Source organism: Ptychodera flava, chromosome 20, assembly GCF_041260155.1.
Source record: "Ptychodera flava strain L36383 chromosome 20, AS_Pfla_20210202, whole genome shotgun sequence".
NCBI classification, from domain to species: domain Eukaryota; kingdom Metazoa; phylum Hemichordata; class Enteropneusta; family Ptychoderidae; genus Ptychodera; species Ptychodera flava.
The window spans coordinates 34,716,857-34,728,320 of NC_091947.1; the positions used below are offsets into that span (position 1 = coordinate 34,716,857).

At 34.5% G+C, this 11,464-nt stretch overlaps 1 long non-coding RNA gene across 1 annotated transcript; it reads right to left on the reverse strand.

The window, feature by feature from the left end:
• Positions 1–7,575: 7,575 nt before the first annotated feature.
• LOC139120784 (uncharacterized) lies at positions 7,576–11,145 on the reverse strand. Its single transcript, XR_011549145.1, has 3 exons — positions 10,157–11,145; positions 8,656–8,780; positions 7,576–8,195 (listed from the first exon to the last, which is right to left on the reverse strand). It is a non-coding gene; the product is annotated as an uncharacterized lncRNA (long non-coding RNA).
• Positions 11,146–11,464: the final 319 nt, after the last annotated feature.

Below are 11,464 nucleotides of genomic sequence, written 5' to 3' on the forward strand. Positions count from 1 at the left end.
GTTCTAATTTCCATTTATGGTTGACTTGGTAAGGATAAAACAAGATTACTTTTTGAGGAAAAAATAGAGTGGTCAATAAAAGAGTGGTCAAAGTGATAGGGTTTTTTATGGTAAAGCTGGGCTGTAAGATTCCTCATGTGCTATTTATAGCAATTATGCAATCTGTGTAAACAGTGCAATGAAAGTGTAACATGATTCCTTATAATGCTTTTGATGACCTTGAACTTCTTAAGTTTCAAACATTTGTCTCTTCAGTGTGCTTTCTCTGAGTAGGTACAGTCTCAACTTATTCAACAGAACTTACAATGTTAATTTGAAAGTTAAAATGTGCTTGGTTAATAGGATGAAAATACTGATATTAAAAGATAACCAGCTCAAGATTCTGACATATATGCTGTTTTTTTATGACGTAAATCTTGATTTAAGCAAGTCTTGTTTACTTTAATTAGAATGTAATTAACTGTCGTTTATTTGCTATTATTGACTAATATAGTCTGATGAAATAAGCAAATCTGTATTTTTTACGGAATTTTTCCCATTTTTGGTCAGGCCATCCTGAAATGAGCAATCAAAGATATCCACCGTCTTCATCAATACATGTGTCACAAAAGGTTATTCTCTACATAACACAGCAGAGCTCTGTCAACTGTTGAGTCGCTTGTTTTTTCAAAAACGCTGGTCAGACAGCTTTAATATTTGGTTTACATGTCCCTAGGATGACTTTAGTGAGATAATTTCATACAGACAGGAAATACGTATTAATTTTGTATCCATGTCTATAGTAGCTTCAGGGACTTTGGCCCTATGTTATTATATTTAATGTCGCAGGTCCCATATGATTCAATGGTAACTGTTTTCACAATGTGGCCAGAAGCTCACTCATTATTTTATTGAAAGTTATCTATAGTTTTTTTTTAACGGGAAAACTTTGGGATTTTACAATGGTCAAATTATATATTCTTCATAGGAAATCTAGATTTTAGAAAATTATGAACAAAAAGTCTTACACAACACACAGTAAGATGCACAAATTAAATGCACCTTCCAATGATGCAAATCATCCAATATTTTAAAATAATTTTCAAGAACATATGTTGGTCACTTACATTAATCGCAATTATATTGAGTAAAATTTATGTAAGGCTTGTAATAAAACATGGCTCGAACAAGGTTTCTGTATCCCTTTACAAGGCTGATAACCCTTTCACACCTTGTCCCTTGTTCATGTCTTAATTTGTAATTTTGCACTATGTTAATCTCTAACCTGAGTACAGGACTGTGCTTCAACCAATAGATGTAAGGTATATGAGTTGTCAGAGCCAATTGATCATTCACAGAGAATGAGCAATTGCGTCATGTTGGTTTGTTTACCACTCTGGTTATTTGCACATACAGATTGTATTTTCTAGCCTCAAAATTGTAATTGAGATGCTCAAAAGTAGGCTAAAGACAAAAAATGTGTTGTTTTGACTTACTGATAATAAAGTGCTTTCTTTATCAAAACTAGCAAAGGCAACATTTAGGACTGTCACTCAGTCACTATCTATTCAAAAAGTCATGTCAACAATACCCAGTGGTGAACCATAGCCACATTTTAGAGCAGATAGTGTAACGAATGTACTAAATGATTGACAGGTTTGCTTTTGCACACTGTTGAATTTCAAAATTGTACCTCATACATTTCTTATATGATACAACAGCTGTGCACATGTTCATGAAGTTTGGAAGTCTATTTTACAAAAAGACATTATTCCTTACTAATGAATAGTTAAAAAATTTAATTAAAAATTGTGGTGTATATACCTCATTACAAGCATGTTTACAATTTTTTGCCAGTTATGTTCCAACAGTGTACATAATACTCAGCCACCATCGTTTGACCAAAATTAATTGTTGTCAATGGTGATTGTGGACCTGTTTACAGGAAATTTGGGTTGATTTACTTCCTGATCATTTTCAGCATGTCAATGCTCACCTCAGTTTCAGTTTGTAACAAGACAAGAAAACATGTTTTCAGTTCAATTACTATTTCGTGCAATTCAATACTATTACTTGTGATAGATTGTCACTGCATGAATCCAAAGTTCTTGTCAGTCGTTTGCTCTCATAGTCAGTAAAGTCAACACAGGCCAAGACCACTTCTGACACTAGAGGGCGTTTACGCTAGTCTCTTGGCCGGCCAGTAATTGCTGTCAAGAAAAGCCAAGTGATTTGGGGCCAGCCAAGTGACTACACCAGTCTAGGCCAATGGTAGAAACAAAGACTAACTACCGTACTATATATACAAGCATGTTTACAATTTTGTAGGAGGCATCATGGGCCAGTGGCTAGAGCAGTGGACTCACGATCAAAGGATGGTGAGTTCGAGCCCCGGCATGGCTGTGGTGTTGTGTCCTTGGGCAAGGCACTTTATTCCTCATTGCTTCTCCCCACCCAGGAGTGATGGGTACCTGGTAGGACAGAGGTTGTTATGTGTGCGTTTAGCTCTGCTGCGCTTATTGGCTGCACATGTGAGCTGTTGTCTGCTCCCCAGGGAGTTGAGTGGTATCATATTAGGTCCAGTGACCAGGGGTAATAATAATTGTAAAGCGCCTTGATCACATCTACTTGTGGATATGTGCGCTATATAAGAACCAAATATTATATATAAATATATATATAATATATATATATATATATATATATATACTATAAAGATAAGCTTGGGATGTGGTAACTATTGTTATTAGTTATACTTAAGTTAGGGAGACCCTTTTATTTTTTTGCTTCTCATCTCCAGAGGAATTACTCAGGCAGGGCTGGCGGTCGCAATAAAAAAGACAAGTACCCCAAAAAAACCTGTATTTGTTTCAGTTCAATGTTCTGTCCTTTCAGTCACTTCAATTTCTTGTCTTTCGACGGTTCAGTGTTCTGTGCTCTCTGACCTTCCAGCCTGAGTCACTGCAATCTCACAATTTGATGATGGTGGCGCTGTTGCAAGGATGATTGCCTCAGAGGCGGTGCAAATACACATTTTTTTACAGGTTTTTTATTTTCATGTCAACCTGAAATTTACGGTTGGTCGGGAAATGAGAAACAAAATAAAAAATGTCACCCTTATAGAGGTTAAAGGTCCACCTTTGTGCCGAATAAACTAACGGCACACAAATTCGTTGGCCAATTTTGTGTACTTTTTCACAGAATTTTAAAACTATTTAAAAGTTATCTCACTGATAGATTAGGGTTTAGATAGTGATCAAGCACACAGTTAACACACTTTTTTTAATGAAAGTAATGTTTATTATAAAAAAAACTAAAATATCAAAGCTGTCACACAAATGAATTACTGAGAAAAAATACCGTCAAGGACAGTGTGTTCAGATTCAGTTTGATTTGGTCCACAAAGAAATATTTAAACCAGAAAAACAAGAATGACAAAAGCAAATAAGGTCTGCAACTTAGGTACTGGAGGTCATCTTTAGCAACATGCATATCAACTTCTATAGCAATGGGACAAGTAGATCCTACATACATTTATAAAGCAAATGTCAATAAAAAATTAGCCAGAGAAGCTTGACAAAAAAAAGGTGGGAGAGTGGAAAAAGGGCTGGTTGTTGATTATGTTTATATAAGGCTAGATATATATTTACAACTTTTGGGATATTTTACGGATAGTGAAATGCCTTCAACTGTGGGTGGTGATCCAGGATCCAAATTTCTCATCAGTTCTTGTGTGTCTTACATGGAAATATTGCAAAAATTGATCCGCAATGAAAAAAATTACCTCAGCTATGTTTTCTGGATCAAATTTTACTACAAATCGATATTAATTATGACAAAATTATGTTCACAGCCTTTGAAACTCTCTCATAACATATCCCGGGTTGGTGTAGGTCATTTAAGGTCACAAACTGAGAAAATTACCAAAAATATACAAATTTGGGGCTTCCCAACACTTTGCACAGAAATTTATCTAATAACATCCCTCAGGACTTTTGTACCAAATTACAAAGCTTCTCTTACAAGTGACAAGTGTTTTGGGTACAAATTTTCTTGCAGTTGACCAAAAATGACAATATGGTCTTAAAAAATAAAAATTTGTATATGTCAGACAACTTCCACATATCTAACTATTGTCATCCCTGGACATCTGTACACCCAGTATAAAAGATGTCTGTCCAGGCACTTTAAAAATCAAATATTTTTTACAATTTTTTGACCAAAAATGACAAAAATACTGTCAACGACACTGTACTCACATTCAGTTTAAATTGGTAAATTCAAGAAATATTTAAACCAGAAAAACAAGAATGACAAAAGCAAATAAGGTCTGCAACTTAGGTACTGGAGGTCATCTTTAGTAACATGCATATCAACTTCTATAGCAATGGGACAAGCAGATCCTTTAATACATAAGCAAATGTCAACACAAAAATTAGCCAGAGAAGCTTGACAAAAGAAAAGGTGGGAGAGTGGGGAAAAAATAAAGAATTGGAAAAAATGTGCGAGGGATCTGGTAAAAAGTAATGCTACCTCATCAATCTCTATCCCCCACCCCCTCCTGAATACAAATGTTCCACCGCTTGATGGACCATGTTTACATAAGACCAGCTGGTAGGAAATGTATTTACAACTGTAGGGATTTTTTAATTAATGCTATGAGTGCTATCATTCGAATGTAAACAGCACTTAAATCAGTTACAGATAGTGAAATGCCTTCCACTGGGGGGATAACAACATCAGGAATTATCCCGGATTTCAAATTTCTCATCAATTCTTGTGTGTCTTACATAGAAAAATAGCAAAAATTGGTCCCCAATGAAAAAATTCACCTCAGCTTTGTTTTTACAGATCAAATTTTTACTACAAATATATACTAAATATGACAAAATTATGTTCACAGCCTTCAAAACTCTCTCACAACCTAACCTGGGTTGGTGTAGGTCATTTAAAGCCACATAAGAAAATTACCTAAAATATAAAAATTTTGGGGTTTCCCAACACTTTGAGCACAAAATTTATCTAGTAACATCCCTCGGGACGTTTGTTTTAGACAAGTAATTCTGAGAACAAGGTTTTTTGACCAAAAATGACAAAATTGTCTAAAAAACAATTTGTATATTTCAGGACAATTTCCAAATATCTAACTATTGTCATCTCTGGACATCTGTAAACCCAATACAAAGTCAGTCCAGGGGCTTTAAAAAGAATATATTTTTTAAGAATTTTTGACCAAAAATGACAAAAATTGCCCAATTTTGTCATAATTTCAACAATAAGAAGGGTAACACCCTTGCACACATCCAATCCCAAATTTGAGAGCAATTGGGCTGGCGGTTTCATAGAAGAAGAAATTTTCTTAAAATGAGAAATATAACCAAACAATTCAGCAAGAATCCAAAATTCAAGATACCGTCGCAATATTCATTAAACTGATTTTGATCAACCTTAGAAACCTACATACCAAATATCAAAGCTATCAAATTAGTAATTTTTGAATAAAAAAATTTTGACCAAAAATTTGGAAAATTGCCCCAAATCACAAATATGAAAATTTCAATTCAATTTATATACACTTGACTGAGGTCATCCTGAGGAAAATGTATACATGTATACCAACTTTCAAAGCAAACAGACGAATGATTTCAGAGAAAAAACATTTTTTGCCTAAAAACTGAAAAAATTATCCTAAAAATACAAACAAGCAAATTTCATCCCAAATTTTAAAGACCTACTTTAGAATGCCTAAATGAACCTGCACACCAAGTTTCAACCCTATCTGACCTACAGTTACAGATTTTCAGCAATTTGCAGGGTTTTTTAGCTACTACAGACTATAGTCTATAGAAGCTATTGGGATGGGTATCCGTCCGGCGTCCGTCGTCAGTCTGTATGTATGTATGTATGTATAAAAGTATGTATGTATGTATGTCCGTTTGTGAGGCGTCCGTCCACTCAAATATCTTGAGAACCGCAGTACTCACTGATTTGATTTGTTGTGTAGATGAAAAATATGATTTTGAGAAACTTTTTTTTTAATATTTTGATATTGTTGAAAATAGGCAAATTAATGCCAAAAAAGGTGTTTTAGGTAAAAATCTTCTTCATAACCGCTGGTCAGGCAGCTTCGTTATTTGGTATACAGGTCCCTAGGGATAACCCAACTTAGATTTGTTCAAATTGTGATGAAATATGCAAATGTGTATTTTTAAGGAATTTTTTTGTCATTTTGGTCAAAATTTGACTTACATTGTATGTAATTCTTGTACTGTATAAACCCTATCAATTCACCCAGAAAAAAATAATTAATATGATTTTAAATAATTGAATTTTAGTGTGGAATTATCAGAACGTTCAACTTTTTTTGACAGTTCATAGTGAAATGCTTACCATCTTGGAGGATTAAAACATGTAAAGGCAACTTTCCTGAATCCCAACTTTGATATATTCTGAACCACCATTTATGTTATCTAAAAGAAATTGCTCATAATAGTTTGTCAGATAGGGTGGTCATATAAATAGAGATGGAGAAAGTTCTAATTTCCATTTATGGTTGACTTGGTAAGGATAAAATAAGATTACTTTTTGAGGAAAAAAACAGAGTGGTCAATTAAAAGAGTGGTCAAGTGATAGGGTTTTTATGGTAAAGCTGGGCTGTAAGATTCCTCATGTGCTATTTATAGCAATTATAGCAATCTGTGTAAACAGTGCAATGAAAGTGTTACATGATTCCTTATAATGCTTTTGATGACCTTGAACTTCTTAAGTTTCAAACATTTGTCTCTTCAATGTGCTTTCTCTGAGTACGTACAGTCTCAACATTCAACAGAACTTACTTACAATGTTAATTTGAAAGTTAAAATGTGCTTGGTTAATAGGATAAAAATACAGATATAGATAACCAGCTGAAGATTCTTTATAATCTGACAGATATGCTGTTTTATTATGACGTAAATCTTGATTTAAGCAAGTCTTGTTTACTTTAATTAGAATGCAATTAACTCTCGTTTATTTGCTATTATAGACTAATATAGTCTGATGAAATATGCAAATCTGTATTTTTACGGAATTTTTTTCCATTTTTGGTCAGGCCATCCTGAAATGAGCTATCAAAGATATCCACCTTCTTCATCAATACATGTGTCACAAAAGGTTATTCTCTACATAACACAGCAGAGCTCTGTCAACTGTTGAGTCACTTGTTTTTTCAAAACCGCTGGTCAGACAGCTTTAATATTTGGTTTACATGTCCTTAGGATGACCTTAGTGAGATAATTTCATACAGTCAGGAAATACTTAATTTTGTATCCATGTCTATAGTAGCTTCAGGGACTTTGGCCCTATGTTTCCTTTTTCTCGTCATTTGCATATTTTTGACACTGACACGTTCATTTGAACAAATTCACATCTCCAACCCTAGGTGCACCGGCACACCAAATACTGAGACAGTAAGTGCCGCTGTTTAGCTGTTTTTGAGATGGACGGACATACATACACATACATACATACAGACATGCAAATGGCAGGCAAATAACTGATTCAGCTTATCGATTACCTCGCATTGGTATACCAAATGTGAACTACAATTGCCCCAAACAGTAATTTTTCCAATTTGTCGTTAATTTCAACAAATTAGAAGGGTAACACCCTTACAAACATCCAACCCAAATTTGAGAGAAACTGGGCTGGCGGTTTCAGAGAAGAAGAATATTTACTTAAAATGAGGCAAATAACCAGAAAATTCAGCAAAAATACAAAATTCATGATATCTTCACGATATACATAAAACCGCATAAAGTCTACCTAAGGTACTTGCATACCAATTTTCAAAGCAATCAAACTAGCCGTTCTTCAGTTATTGATTTTTCACCATTTTCACATTTTTAAAGCTCATTTGCATAATTTGGGCCCTGCAAACATAATTTGAACATAATTCCATCTACAGCCTAGGATGCATCAACAGACCAAATACCTTGCTAAAAAGAGCAGCGGTTCGTGAGTTTTTGAAGTTGACGGACATATTGTACGTCTGTACATATTTACATCCATTCACACATACATACCGACATAGACGCCGCTGACTTGAGCTTATATGATAATCTCACATTGGTATAACCAAATGTGAGCTAAAAATTCAAAATAACTGATTACATCACTATTGGATGATCTCTATCAAACTGTACACATCTTGTCTTCAAGGGAAGTACCTTGTGCATCTGTTGAATAAAAGATAATATAGGAAATAATTATTCAATCATTATCTTCATTATTCTTACAACTATTTATAAGTTAACTTGAATTCAATTCCATTGTGGCAACATTAATCATCCCAGCCCATACTGTCACAGTGTGTGTAAAGGCAATACATGTATGTTTCTTGCTAATGCTAAACTAAGCATCAGATACAAGGCAAAGTCAGTGTGATTTGAAAATGTTTTAAAGTAGCATGATCAACACTTCCTTTTGTAAGTTAATTACTGTGAGGACGACTTCCTAAAATCCTGCACACCAAATTTCAAAGCTACTGGACACATCCTGTCCTGGAAATGACAACTTTATGATATGATTCCCTCAGAAAACTGAACAGTGTGATGTAAACATAGTCTAGTGCAGAAAAAGGGAATTACACTGAAAGATTAAATTGGTGGAGGCCCATACAGCTATTGTTCTACTTACTGAGAGTGCCTTGCAGGAATAGCCCTGCCAGCAAAGTTACGGGCATTATACTCTAAATTTAGTAGAGAGTTGTGGAATTCTCTACACTCTTCCTCCTCAAGGTCATTTTTTAGAAAGTGTACGTCCTGAAATACAAAATAAAATGTGTATTACATTTATGATGTGTTCTGTTTGGTGGCACAATTACTAGCAGGTTATGACTAAAATATTGAAACACTCTATCTCTTTGTTATGCTTGCTTTTTTTTCAATGACACAGTGGGCAATAGAACTATTGATAAATCACCAAATAACTCTTGCAAGAAAACATGTTCATAGTGACTTGTTATGTCACATTTCAGAATAAGCAGTTACATATATGAGTTTTTTTTGATAACGGTCGAGACATATACTCAAATTAAAATATGTCATCTGCATGTATATATATATATATATATATATATATATATATATATATATATATTTATACACACACACACACAATTGATTATAGAAGAAACAAATGCATCACCCGTTATTTTTCTGATCGAGTGTATGTCACATTACTATATAGGGTAATTATTGACCAATTTTTTGATGAGTTATGATTGAAGATTTTGGAAGTACACATAATTGAACAATTTACTTTTTTATGCATTATTATACTAAATGATAAGCTACTGGTACACAATTTTGGAGTAGCTTGAGCTAAGGCAGAGATAGGAAATATTGCTTGGATATTTGATGTTGCTAAATTTTTGATCATGAAGTATTACTTTTGGATAAATTTGGCAAACTGCATCAAACCTTTAAAGCATTCATTCTGGATATGTCAGTATGATGTAGGTGCACATGAATTTTCACAACCTATTTCTTTTGAACGAAACTCAAGAAATCATCTAATCTGTTATTTTACTGTTTACAAAGGCCAAAGACATAAAGAATGGCAAACTTTCCATCTTTGAATGTTCTCTGCTGTTCTTATTAGCTGAGAGTTGCCTCACTACAGCCATCTGACTGCCATAAAGGCTTTAGTTCAAAAACCAATCATATCTCAGACAAAATTCAGATGTAACCATATTGCCTTACACAGGCAGACTGACATTTTTAACCCTTTCCCTGCCAGACAGTATTAAGACTATTACTTCCCCATCAGCCAAGTCAGTAAAATGCGGTATTCAGCTCAAACATGACGTACTTTCACCCGCTTGGCTTGGTATGTTATAGCATCTTTAGTCCAAAGAAATGAAGTTAACAGTATTTATGTTTTCAACAGCCTTCAAATGTACAGTATTATTAGTTAAAATACACCATATGGAATATTTTGTGTTTCATTAATTTTAACCATATTGACCTGATGGTGAAATATGGACTTGGCAGGGAAAGGGTTAATAGCTTAAACTAAATAGTCTTAGCCAAAGAATTCCTTTGGGGTTACGTCTGGTCATACATGAGATCTTTTATGGAAGAGGGTGTGATCTAGTGAGACAGCTATTGAAAGAGTCAAAATTAAGCAAACTTACAGTTAGTTTGTCTTCTGTAAGTGCTGCCGCCAACAGCAAACAACCCTCGGCAATGGTGTGTGGCAAGTATTTTTGCCTGAGCTCTATATGCTTAAAAACGTCAAGTCTGTGAGGTACTAAAACAATAGGAGAGAGAGAGAGAGAGAGAGAGAGAGAGAGAGAGAGAGAGAGATTAAATTATTGTAGCAAATGCTGTGAAGAAACAAAGTCTAATGTAAATGTGTAACATAGTTTCCCTTCATTCAGTTGCAGTTATAAATAGTGCATGTATATAATAATAATAATAACAAGGCAGTATTGTTGAAGGCAATGAGTACTTGGGCCGTGATAGAGTAATTTTGAGGACAATATATACTACTATTCAAATATGGTCTTGAATTTCCTCCTGTCAATTAGGCATTTGATTAACTGGTTATTAAACGAAGCAATGGCATGACAACGGCAAAATATGTCTAGCAACTTTTGTGGAGTTTGAGGCAGGGGTTCTTTATTTATAGTGGAAATTGCTTAAACTCCTTAAATATTCAAATTACAGCAAATTTCTTTTGTTCTCGATGGTAGATGTCTAATATTTAGATGGGCATATTTAGATTTCTACCCTATAGTTATCCCTATATACCAAAAATTGGACATCCAGCTCTATTGGCTTGCTCAGAATTAGATATGCGCATAATTAATGAGGTACAATATGTGGTGTCATAAGGTGTCCCATCATACCAAATATGAAGGGTGTAGCACTTGTGGTTACTGAGTTGTGGACAAATATATATATTTGAGGTCAAAGGTCATTGAGGTCACGTGACATTTTGTCAAAATAATTGTATTGCTAAGTTATTCCTATATACCAAAAATCAGACCTCTAGCTCTATTGGCTCGCTCAAAATTAGATATGCGCATAATTAATGAGGTACAATATGTGGTGTCATAAGGTGTCCCATCATACCAAATATGAAGGGTGTAGCACTTGTGGTTACTGAGTTGTGGACAAATATATATATTTGAGGTCAAAGGTCACCAAGGTCACATGATATTTTGTCAAAATGTCTGAGATATCTGCGTGAACCGATGGACTCACTGATGGACTCACGGACGGATATGACCCAATCTATAAGCCCCCTGGACTTTATCCGTGGGGACAAAAAACTGTGTCACTGCATCCTTTAGGCAATATGAATACGATGAGAAACTAAATTTTTATTTTTCTTGGCCTTATACATGGGAATCTATGGAGAACTGCCTTATACATGGGAGTCTATGGAGGTGTAAACTAAAAAGTCCTCTAACACGGCCAAATTCGATCGCATTGTG